Raw genomic sequence first — 12,292 nt, 5'->3', positions numbered from 1 at the left:
ATAAGCTGTCGGTCTACTGAAATAAGCCCAGCAAAGAGGTGGACCCCATTTTTCTTGACTAGGTTTAGGCCTATTACTCTTTTTTTGTTGTTGCTTGATTAATTTTTTTTCACTCATTTATTTGCTTCTCTTTTGGCCTTTGTGGATGTAAATCTTCACGCCAGAAATCTGATATCTTTCTCTTTTCACCATTCACATTCCTTTTTAAAAGTTTAAAATTTGCAGGCCAAAAAATAAAAGTTAGATTCCAACGGCATTTGAAAGATAATATTAATTTAGATCTTCCCTCAAAACGAAAGGGCTTAAAAATGGTTTTTTGTTGGAAAATATCGACCATTAGTTGTCGAATCGACATAAGTGATTGCAATCATTAAAGTAATAGTTCGATTTTCAGACCCTTGTACCGAATGGTCGTACGTTTTGTGCTGCACAGAGATTCAATCAGTTTAATTTTTGTCATCTTAAGAAGTGGGTTATTGATGTAGACAAAATATGCTCATGTACCCTTTTCAGTTTATTTTCTGTATGTTATTACCAAAGAAAAAAATGAAATCAGTCAGTCACTCGATAGTGTTTGAAGTGAATTCTAGAAAGTAAACGGGTTTCCTTGCATAATTTGAACATTAGGACACTGCTAACGTTTATATTTCACAGATTGGACATACGTGACATTTTCATAATTCCTCCAAAGTTCTACATAATTTGATGTTGGCTGCAAATGAGACATAGTATACCTTTAAAGGGGTGGATAAGGCCCCTCACTTTTACTAAATCCCGGAGCTGCCTCTGTAAGGGGCCTAGTTAAAAAAAGAAGGAAAAAGGCAAATCGGGCAACAGAGTCAATTGACACCGACGTACACTTATTTATGCATTTGTTATTTCAGATGAAAAGGGGCCTTCAGAAATCGGGAAAAGGCAGAGGCGATACAGGGAGACAAAAGAGGAGGGTCTTATCAAAGACTCTTTTCGGGAGATCTTTTTAAAAGCGTCTATCCTGGCTCTGTAATTATTGTCCGCACGAGGCCCAATAATAATTGAGATATCACCGATGCCGCCGCGCTCTTTCTTTGGAATACCAAAAAAGTTCCAGCTTTCCTCTATCCCATTATTCTACCCTCCCATCCTCTTCTATTCTCCTTTTCCTTTTCTCTCTTCATGTTTCTCTATACAGAGCCTTTTCCAAGCTCCCTTTTTACAACATCACAATGACGGAATGCCAGCGAATCGGGCATGAAAAGAACCTCATAAAAAACAAAGAGTGAGGGAAGAAAAGACCCTGTATTATTCACTGTAAGTAGAAAAGGATTATAGTCTGCCACTTGACAACACTAGGTGAACGGGGCATTGAAGCGAAGTGAATTGGCTTGTACTATTATAAAGAACCGATTGGTTTATCATCATCATGAGTTGGCCGCCGAGAGGGTGCGTTGACACTAAAAGATTAACCCATTCATTATGAAAGGCGTAAATATTAAAGGGAAATCTAACCCAAATAGACAACTACTCTAAACGAAAGCAGAAAAATCAGAGAAGCAAACTAATGAAAGTTTCAATTAAATTTGACTGAATATAAGAAAGTTATGAATTGTTGAAAGTTGTAATTTACTATACGTATGGGCACTTCAAATTGTAATGTCAATGTGATGTAGTGCCGGACCATTTTCCAATCAGTTCCAACATATATGATGACTACAATTTAAATTTCTCAAAAAGTCTATTTTTTAGAGGATCTCTAATAATATGCTTTCTATAATGTATTTTGAGTAGGGCCCCAAGGGAGAGGGAACCTACGATAAATACAAAAATTAGTGATATTTTTTTACACGGCAAATGGGAGAGTTATCCATGCACGTCCTACGTTACAATGCACTAACCAAACTACCAATTTGAGATTCGCATGTAGACTTAATGAACTCATATTTCAAACATTGATAACTTTCTTGCTATTGCTCCGATTCATTTCAAACTTTTGCAATTCTGTTTCTGTTATTTTCTTCTTTCATACAAATTAACTTATCACAAGGGTTAGAGTGCCCTTTAAGTCTCGGTACAAACGGGAACCGCCGATAACACCAGAACAACTAGGCCTCCAAAAAATAATGCACATATAATTATAATCGTGGGTACATCTCCCTGGTAAACCTCTGCATTATTTTGCAACTCCTGGGAATCGCTAAAATGTTCCCTTTCTAGCATTTCTAATGGCCCTTCAGATGAATAAAGAAAGGTCCTTTTAAAATTAAAACAAGTGAACGTGGCGACATGCAAATTCCTTCTCAAAGATGTTCTCTTTTGAAACCCTCTTTCAAGCACCCTTCCCATTATGTTCATGTTTTCAAAATCCAGGTTATTGCACATCGTGAGGATATGCAGCCTTCAAAAGAGACACTAAATCCTGAAAACAATCTGAGCATAGATAGAACTATTTAATAAGAAGAAAATTAAAACCGAAATGCTGCACTTACTCACCTGCACCAGATGCTAATGAATTCAGTCATCTAATACATCATAATAATATAAATAGATAAGTATATTTATGCTTGCATTGGTTCGCAGTAGGGCAATTCTCTGGATTCTGCCAAAAGAGTAGAAAAAAGCCTGGAACGTTACGCTTTGTAGGGGTATATGGTTAGGGTTTAGCAGGCGCGTATACAGCGGGGGGGGGGGGGGGGGGGGGGGGGGTTAACCCCTTCAGTTTTTTATGTGTGTATTTTGGAGCACCCCCACCCCTTGTGATTTTTTTTATTTTTATTTTATTAAAACAATTATCCAAAAATAGGATACGCGTGCATTTTTCTATATACCTGACACGGGGCTCCAGTGGATCGGTGTAAAAATGCCAGAGGTTAAAGTGTCAGAACTGATAGAACTCTATGCAATCAATAGACGTATTTTCATTTTTCTTTCACCTTTCCTTTCCTACATCAAATTAGTCAAATTTATGAATGCCAATAATAATTAAATGCATAGTAATAATTTTACCTCTGACATTTTTACCTGGCACCGGTGCTGATGATAACGATGTATAATAATAATCTACCATTATGTCATAGTTATCTCCACTATAATCTGTTACAGAGTATATTGATATACTTGCAATACCGAATAATTGGCAATAAAACCAGATACAGATTTGAAAAACAATCATAGAGAGACAATTAAATGGTTATTGGTTGATTATAAGAACAACATAAAGGGGAAACCGATACAAGTATAATAATACTGTATCACAGAAAAAGTGATACTCAGCCTTGGTTTTCATCTTAAACCCTGGGATATGGTTTCTGGTAACCTCTTGTATTTTAATTTCGTTTTCAAAATAGAACTGATTTTAATGAGCAATGTCGAAATTTAGGCGAGGAAATAGCCCAAACCAAACGAGACTAATTCATAGCAATATCAGAATTTTTTGCCATATAATCTTGCCGGTAAACTGATGATGTATACATTCCAATGATATCATCAATTATACAGAATTGGAATGTTGTGTTCATACTGTGCTGTAATCACGTTTGACCTAAAGCTGAACACAATCAATTTCTTCCTTTTGTTGAGCGATATCTAAACAGCGCGGACTCAGTCGAGAAAAGAATAACATAGATAGACAGAAAGAGAGATTCGAAAAGGAGAGTCGGATGGAGAGATAATTATTATCAGCGATAATGATGGAGTGATGGAGGAAGAGATGGGAAGAGAGAGAGAGTGAGAGAGAGAGAGAGAGAGAGAGAGGGGGGGGGTTATAGCCGGGGAAAAGGGGGGGGGGGCGAAGGAGAAGAGTGATACAAATGAGAAGTGAGGGGAAAGAGAGAAAGATATTAAATGATTATACGAAAGATACAAGTATACAGATTGTTATTCGGCATATCAAAATCAGCCCTTGCATGAAGTCAGAAGCATAGGCAAGATAAAAAACTAAAAACGGGAGAGAGGGAGAGGATGAATGAATGAATAGAGCGGAAACAGAATATGAGAGAAGATGAGAGAAGGGACGAACAACACAGAGGTGGAGCTATACGTTGAACAGTGCGGCACGGAGGCGATGCGTTGAATCGGCGGGGCTTCGTGTCGGCATAGATCACAGAGCGGCGGCTTATTTTTATTGCTCGCGATAAATCATTAACACCCGTAAAGAGGTAAGTAATGAAGGCGGTATAACAGCTCCGCGGTTCAACTTTTACATCGCTCGCTCCCGCATTTCCCCTTCCCTATATTTATTCATGCCATCGTTCGTGGTATACACGCTTTGCCTTTATACGTCGTTCCTGCGATTATGATTTGGAATTGGCATGAAATAGGAGGAGAAACGTGAGCTAAAAAGGCTGTTTGTGAGATCCCCCTCTTTTCTCGCTAATTATTCGTAGAAGAATTGACAAAATTCAATTATTATCTGAGTGAATGCTGGATTGGACGAGGGGAAATTGAGCATTTATGCATGTCGACATTTCAAAAGTGGATTTATAGGCACACATCAAATATCAGGTAAACAAAACAAAATCAAGATTTTGATATGTAACCAAATATTGATACTTTGTGATTTTTCAAGATGTTTTCTTTATATAGCCCAAAACAGTATGCACAGTCTCTTGAAGATTTGACCTCACCATCCAAAATAGTGATTAGTGCAATCCCATGCATAATAATCTATTTTAGGTGTAAAATATGTTCTAGAAAAGGATGAAATAGTATATGTACTACTATTAGTAATAACAATTATAACAATGCTCTAAAAACAAACCTAATATTGCCTTTATATTCTTCAATCCTGGAAGGCCTTCCATTCGGTGACATCATGTCGGGAATATTCATTTAACATTATTAACGGTTGGCCTTGATCATTGATCTAATGTGAACATTTATCTTTTTCTATACAACTTTTTCTGCATTGCACATGCATGTAACTTGGAGGTCACGTCCATTTCATGTAGAGGTAATAGGACTACCGTACCCTGGACAATCTTACACGTTAAAAATAATGTAAATACTGAATTTAATATACTTATCATAATACATCAGCCTAAATTGATATTAGGAGTTTAAATCCTGAATGTTTTATGCAATATGCATTAGCAAAAATCGAGCTGTCTGTTTCTACTATTGTTATCCCATTATGTACTGGACAGCGGGGCGACGAATTTCTCTTCAAATCAACAAATTTCAAAATGGTCAATTATTGTGATTCTCTTGAGACGCAAGAGGCGACCCCGATGCCGCATACCCATGCCTCTATAATTGGGTAATTCTGTAGCTAATTTCTATGATGACATTATAGGCAGGACAATTTAATGGGCACACATAATTATACGGCCATATAGGAATATATCCTTTTTATATACTTATAATGTAGAAATGCAAATTGATGAAAATTACGATATGCCTAGTTCTTCTTGATGAAATTAAAGTGTATATCGAAGAACACATAGAGCGTTGAGATTATATCATAATACATGCAGGCTCTGTATTAAGAACTTTGAATTATACTGGTGTAATATCTTTTTTTTCTTTCAATCATTGATATTGCCTAAGTTTCTTTCTCTGTTCAATTTATTTCCGATCCATTCACTTAAAAATATCTGAGCACTATCACGATTGAATACCGAAAGTCACAAGCCACTAAAAAACTCGCGATAGAATCTCGGCCCCACAAATTCCTGGCGAGGAATATAGCAAGGAGAGCCCAGGTGGTAAAAAAACAAAAAACAAATAAAAAGCGACGGCGAGTCATCACAATTGTAGCCAGTGAATTTTTACTACCTGAATAAACCCGACTGTAGATTTTATACGACGCCGCTTCCCCTGTTTTCTATTGTAAATAAGAGCGCTCGACCATGTCATGGCAGAGGAAAAGAAAGAAAATTAAGGGAACGAAACTTTTTTTTTTTCATTCTCCCATTTTGACAAAAGACTGATAGAATTTAAAACTCCCCCAATCCAACATATGATGAAGGGATATCATGATGTTTTAAAGGAAACGCTATGCAATAAGCTTATGTTGAATGTGTGGTGTAAAATGGGGGAGGGGGGGGGGGGGGGAGTGGGGTATCGAATTGGTGGAAAACAAAACAAGGGTATTTTCAAAGTGTGTTCTCGTTAGAGGAGAAAGAAATAAGAAGATTTCTTCCCTGCGGCTGTGTAAAACAACATTGGCGTCAGCCACTGGTTTCGGAGAGAGAGAAGGAAAGTAAGAGGGAAAGAGGGGGATAGGATTAGAAAAATCTAATAATTTCTCACGCTACAATGACAGTGTGACCTGTATGAAAAATATAGGGTGAAAATCAAGGTGTTCGGCTTTTTTTTGCGGGGTTATGGTGTTTTTTTTCCGACTCTTTATTAGTAAGAATCTGACTGTTCGACCAATAAAGTAAATATTCAATCAGCATTTATATGATACGAACGATTGTTTGCTTCTCTGTTGCATAATACGTAACGTGCTTTGAATATTACCCAAGCCTTATCTATTTACGTTAAGATGAACACCCCTATATTTTCGAGTGGAAGCGGTCCGAGCGACTTAATGAATTGCTTTCTGATTGGTGCGGCTTGTCGTTTGTGTGTACGTCACTGCCCTTTGGGAGCTTTTCGGGCGGCGGGCATGTGCTTTGATGTTTCATGCACTTTGCAACACTGAGAAACTTCCCTGGCTTGTCTATATGCCGCAAATGTAAAGTGACTTGCCAGTTCCACGATGCATTGACGAGTATGCGAGCATCGGTTGATCTTATATTCGAAAGTTTAGAAGGTAAGGAAGGTTAGCTGGTTGTATCTAATTCAGTGCATGTTGAGTAATATTTCTGGATATCAGGCTGAGGAGCTTGAAACTTTTATTCATTGTGGGTAAGATTTTATTCCAGAAGAGAGTAGATCTAGATCTATGTGTGCATTCAAAACTTCGAAAGGGCCTATGCACGGTGCGTGGTGCGTATACACACCGCAGTGCCGTCCCGTAGCTTTCGAGGGGTAAGCTATACAGTGGACTATCGACTACTGCTTTGCCTGGCTGCATCGATGGGCCGTGTATCTGCATGGCCGTTAAGCTGGAACATTATTCAAGAATACGTTTACTCTGCCGAAACTGGACCTCGTGGATAGCTATTACATTGGATTATCATACAAGTGGATCTTCAGCCAAGTGCAGGCATAATTTGAGTGATCCCAGGTTCGATTTTCTATGTGAAACTTGTTAAATGTACAAATGCGGTATCGTTGACTTGAAGTTGAGTTGAAGTTGGTGTTGTGTGTGGATTTCACACGCACCAATCATGTAGCGTGTATGTGCCCTCGCTTCCAATATTACTACCATTAGTTTACCATTGCAATTTGTATCATAAATTTGACTGGCTGTGAGTGAATTGGTTGCATGCAGATTTTTTTGCCTAGCTAGGCCCAATGGTCATGATAGTGCTGTAGTGTAGAGGTTAGTGGCCCTGCTCTTACTAGAACTACTTGAGTAATTTAGTATAGAAATATTGACTGCTAAGTCATGACAAGTGAGACTGTCTGAGAGGTATCACTGTTTCTTATACTATAGGCTCAAGCCTCAAGGGGACGTTACATCCTGATATCATTTGAAAAAATATTAATCAAATTTTGGGGGCTACTTTTCAAGCTTGCTTGCATGAAAATAACACTATTTAATTTGTTTTGCGTTGAACTCTATGGAAATTTTGTTTGGCTCTTTAGTTTTATGACTTTCGGGGCTCTTTTGGCATTTCCAGGGCGAATTAGCCCTGAGTCCCCATGTATTTTCCCCCCTGCCTGATATGACTCCAAGGCGCGCTGGCTGGGGGATTATATCAGGATGTAACGTACTCGAGAGCCTGTATTAAAGCAGTCATTATATCTTTTATATACTGCATTCACAAACAAATCTACAAAGAATTCTTACCTTATCCTTTCTTGAGTAAAGATTGGTTACTTAAAACATCACAGAAAATCTGAGACACTTTCTGTAAATCTTCGCTGGAAAGTTGCCTGATTGTATAGCGATCATTCGGGAATCGCAGACAAATGTTGTTGTTGTTGTGTTTTGAGTTATTGGCGATTAGTCAGTGATTTGACTATTGTCGCCAAATTACTTTACGGCACGTGTTTTATCTCTCACTGTATGGTAGAGCACTGTATGGTATCTGCGCACGCACACAGAAACTTTTTACACGTAAGCCAATGGGGATCTCGGCAAAATTGATTTATGCGGCTCGTTACCTCGTAACCTGGGGCAACAGGCATCTTTAAAAAACTATTGACCGGTAGGCAGGCATGGCTAAAATCACGACTCCAATTTAGACTAATCACATGACTAGATTTAGTCAACATACGATTTAATCAACATACAATTTAATCACAGTATTTAACATTACAAATTTTCATTCATTGAATGTAAAAAAGGAGTTGATACTTGATAGTAGCAAATTCTTTTGCAATTTTATTGAAATTAGCATTTATTCTGTTATGTATGAAGGTTAAAGTTACATGTTCATGTACATGTACATGTATGTGTAATACACTCTACACTGTACATGCCAATCACTTGTAAAGACTAGAATGTTATTTTTACGTTTTTGAAAAAAGAAAAAGAGGAAATGTGTGCACACCACATTTCTCAAGCATTTGAGATTTAATTATTACATTATTTGTTGATTTCTTCTTATGTTAATATTCAAAGGGCTATGCATGCAGCCTATCACAAGATCTGTAGGAAGATTATCAGTTGTGTATGCAGGCATACAAAGCATAGAGTTTACACCAGACTCATTACGAGAAGTGTAGCATATTTTAATTTACCCAAGATTCTGGAAGGATGCCTGTGTTCTCAGCAATCAGGCTACCGTGCATAGGCCAATCTTTTGCCAGATGACAATCAGATCGCGATATACTGTACATGCATGTACCTCCCCAACCATCTTTTTTTCTGTAAAAAAAAAATCCAGGCTCATGTATTTTTATGTCATATCTATAAATGTATTTAAAATCCTAAAAGTAATCTCAAGCTACAATAATGTACATGTATGTACAATGTATATTTCCCTAATCCTGCTCGAATTCATGATTATAATCATACCTTACCAATCCATACTTATGGAACCACAATACCATTCATATTTGTTTTTCATTGTAATTCACAATTAGAAAAAATTCCATGAGAAACATTTTGATGATCTTCAAGCAAGTTCCAATCTAATCTGATTTTGATATTACAAACTGTGTTCTGTATTATACCAGTATTTCACAGAATAATAATAAATATAAAAAAGCCTGCGGTGAGAATTTTGTTGTTGAATATTATCATTGTTCTCAAGTACAAGGGATATCCTCTTGGGCTGATCCCAAAGCTATTGCATGGTTTTTAGAGTTGTAAAACTTGACTGCCATGTTGGGCAAAAAGAAACTGAGTACTAGTAGTGAAAGTTTGAGTATTGTTTTAAAATAAAAACTGAGTAGAAACTAGGAATAGTAGGAAATAATTAATAGTCGAACATGAGAACAAGGGGAATCTTCCTTTGCTTTTGCATGTGTAATGCAAACCTTGAGACATTTGAGATGGGTGCCCTAATCTGCATCTACATGTACATGTACAAGTACTGTATGTCCGTAACCCAAAATATCAAAATGCTACCATTTATGGGGCCTATGCAATATAGACTTTAAATTGTGGGGGGAAATAGTGTGGATTTGTTCATTTATTTACTACTTATTTATGAATGGATTGGCCTCATTCATTAACCACAACCCTGTCCTCTACGTACTGTACATGCAGTGGTTCCACCTATTCATATTCTTGCCAGTGAAAGTGTTGAACATTAGTTACCATAAAACTCTGAGTGGATACTGGATAGTGTATGTTATACAGATAATGTGTAGATTAGCCTACTGCAAATGTAAAGTGTACATGTACCTGTAACAACATGTATTTTGTTATATTTTAAATATATTTTCTCCAATATTTCCTTTTAATGATTTATTTTAGTGAAGAAAATGGGTATTATTATGTGTAATATACATGTACTGTAATGTTCATATTAATCATCTTCAGACATGTACATGTATGTTGTTACCTTATTTGTATGCTTCTGAAAGCCCAGGCCCCAGAGTGCAAGCTCTAAATTTTTAGAATGTTAGAATATTTGTATTTTGAAGTGGAGTGCTTTTAATGTTGCAGATTCGTAATATTAATAACCATCCATCCACCTACGTGTACATGTACTTATACATGGTAGTACAGAGTAGGCCCTATTGCAGGTTTATTTGCAAAGGACTGACATGAAATAGTTAGCCCCCCAAAAAATTGATTTTGATTTTACATTTACTTCATACCAATTATCAAGTGTATGCACGCTTCTCTCTATTTTTTCCTTAATAATATGGTAGATTAACAAAGTAAGTTATAAAACATATGAACTACAGTGTACATGTGCATTGAATTTTATGCAGTGATTATTACAGAAAAGAAATGTGCTTTCCTAAATTCAGAATGTGTATCGGCCACTGTACAATTCAAGCAGCGATCTCACAGTAGTATACTGTGTGTCATGCCAGCTTTCTGCTCGTATGCACACTGAATGTTGTGCTTCAACTTCCACCTCTGACAAAACATCGAGCAGTGTTGGCACTGCCAGAAGCTAAGGCAGGGATTGTATGTAACAAAAGGGGAGAGAGCTGGCTATTCAGTAAAACTGCACTGGCCTGCAAGTCTAAGAACACATAAGAGAAGAAAGAAAGAGGGAGAGTGTGGGAGAAAGAAAAGCCCAGTGAGCCTCAATAGCCAGCACTGCACCACCCAGTGAATGGCTTTTGTGAAGGTACTGAGGGAAAATGACTGAATGGATGGAATCTGGAATTAAAATGAGCAGGTCAGCTCCTTGTATTGTACTAGGAATGCAAGAAATTCATGGAAAATGATACAGCGGGATAAATGAGAGACTGAGGGGGGATCTCTCCCTTCTTACAGTCACAGGATGTGGAGCTCATCAATTGCAGTGGCCGGCCGGCCAGTGGTTTGTCTTGATGGGAAGACAAGGGATGTGCTGTATACATCACAGAAAGTGACCTTTTTAATGTATGCTAATCAGATGGCTGGCTTTTGAGTCTACATTTATTATGTATGCTGGTGTTCTGTGCATAGCAAATGCACACGCTGGCTGTGCTTGGAACTCTCACAGTAACCACCACAAGTTACATTATATACGTACATGTATGTGCATGCGATTGAGATTAAGAACCGTAGCTCGTGAGCGCAAGGGTGCTTGCGAAGCCGGCTTTCTTCTGGAATTTACGTTTGTTGAGTCGTGAGAAATCTGCAGAAGGAATGTGAATATTGTGCGGGGAAAGGGCTTCAAATGACAGCTAGAATGTGTACAAATTTGTCTGATCAATGAAATTTTCTGTGGATTTTTTTTTGAGAGAGGAGAAATCGTAAATTGCGGTCAAGATGATGTGATTCAGGAACAGATTTGCCGTTTGATTTGCTTTGCTTTTTTTGTATTGAGTGTACCTGTTATGTACATACCGTATCTCAGTACGGAATATAGTACAATTTTGAGGACATCATATCCTGCCTTGAATGTTAAATGTGAAAATCTTTCCAATGTTGTACTACTATCTACAGTACAAAATGTAATTTGTCAAATTTTCAAGAACTTCATCATTTTTGTGAATTTATGTAAAAAGAAAGATGAACAGAATCGTCTTGCTGTATCTTTTGACAAGCTCTGATGCTGCAGAGTACAGGTAAATTAGGGACCTGGCCTGGTGACCCGTGAGAGACCTCTCCAAGCATTCACTGAGAGCTTGACCTTTCACCCGTACTGGCAAATCACATTAAGTAGGGTTTTTGTTCAGCTTCCAGGGGTTTAATATCTTGATCTGCTGTTAAAGGATCACAGAAAATACTGCATTAGTCAACTTGGAAGAGCATAGCACTGATCATATTTTTTATAGTCAGAAATTCCAGCTGTGCAATGTGGCATGCATGCTGATCCCCCACTTCTGTGTCATTTATTACTACAATGAGTGTTTGGAAGAAAGAAAAAAATTATACCATGAGCTGTAATTCATTTTTGTAAAACTCCTCTTCTTTATGGATTATCAACATCATACTGGCATGTGGAAGGACTCTGATTTTGCAAGTGTGTGTGGAGAAGAAGTTGTCCCCAAGTCCTGCATGGACCTAAATTGAGCTTTTCAAAGACTTGGTAGTCCAACCACCAGGGTTTGATCATGTTCACATGTGGTCAAATCCTGTAAACTCAAGCCAATTTTTCAATTTGGGCCACTAGCCCCCCACTAGTAATAGTATCGG

At 37.6% G+C, this 12,292-nt stretch overlaps 1 protein-coding gene across 5 annotated transcripts in view; it reads left to right on the top strand.

Moving 5' to 3' along the window:
• The first annotated feature begins 4,213 nt into the window (after positions 1 to 4,213).
• The window catches only part of LOC576611 (axin-1), a 40,971-nt gene continuing 32,892 nt past the window's right edge, over positions 4,214 to 12,292 (top strand). For 2 of the 5 annotated variants that reach the window (XM_003729028.3, XM_030984485.1), the window contains exon 1: positions 6,606 to 6,736. The gene's annotated coding sequence lies outside the window, so the exon portion shown is untranslated. Of the gene's footprint in view, positions 4,480 to 6,605; positions 6,737 to 6,857; positions 7,154 to 10,907; positions 11,051 to 12,292 lie in introns of those variants that run through there. The other 3 variants (XM_776899.5, XM_011684131.2, XM_011684137.2) reach the window with 3 other exon arrangements.

This window comes from Strongylocentrotus purpuratus, unplaced genomic scaffold, assembly GCF_000002235.5.
Source record: "Strongylocentrotus purpuratus isolate Spur 01 unplaced genomic scaffold, Spur_5.0 spur5_scaffold_14, whole genome shotgun sequence".
NCBI lineage: Eukaryota > Metazoa > Echinodermata > Echinoidea > Camarodonta > Strongylocentrotidae > Strongylocentrotus > Strongylocentrotus purpuratus.
This window is presented reverse-complemented; position numbering and strand designations above follow the sequence as displayed.